Raw genomic sequence first — 848 nt, forward strand, 5'->3', positions numbered from 1 at the left:
GGTTTGACCTACATCCCTATGATGAAGTCCTAGGAAAGGGTAGAAGCAAGTTCATAGAATGGTTGTAAGGCAATTGCTATCCAACCTTCAACAAGAATTGGAAGGAATCCTTGAGCTAATTCACCATAGCTCAATTATTTGATGGAGTGAGTGTTTAGATAGGATCCTAACGATAGCAAAACGAAAGTATTTGAACAAGGATTGGCACAGAATTTAGCCGACTATCAATATCATTGATATTTAAGATGTAATACATTTGGGAAAAATGACCTTGAAGTAGGTCTTACATCATATCCGAAGTCGCAAAAGTTTGACGGCATATTGGTCTAACTAGAAAGTACTTACTGTACAGAGTTAGTTACTTAGAAAAGTGGTACTTAGAGCCTAAATATGAAGACTATTCTTTCAACCAAGGAAAGAAAGGTAGAATATCTCCTACTGGTGATGGTTATCCCTTGGGTGAACCCTCAGTTCAGCCAGCTGACGCTCCATATCAAGTAGGTACCTTTCGTACACCCTTTGGCGTACTCGGAGCTCTATGACTTCAGCTCGAGTTTCAGCTAACTCTTGCTACAGGGTCTCATGGTCTCCCCTAGACCTCTCACGAGCATCTTCCAGACGAATGGTGCGGATAGTATGCATTCTCGCATTGGTGACAACTTCCGTGATTCGATGGAGAGCTGTCATGCCCTGAATCTCGTTTCGAGCCACTCTGCGGACCAGGATTGGCAAGACTCTGTCTGCTGAGCCTCCTTCGCTCAGGTCATAAAAGCTTTGGTCTCCGTTAAATGGTATGGGTTGATCCTGATCTTGACTCCATGTTTCCAAGCTTTCTACCCATGGAGGTG

This window comes from Lactuca virosa, chromosome 6, assembly GCF_052849685.1.
Source record: "Lactuca virosa cultivar CGN04683 chromosome 6, Lactuca_virosa_CGN04683_v6, whole genome shotgun sequence".
NCBI classification, from domain to species: domain Eukaryota; kingdom Viridiplantae; phylum Streptophyta; class Magnoliopsida; order Asterales; family Asteraceae; genus Lactuca; species Lactuca virosa.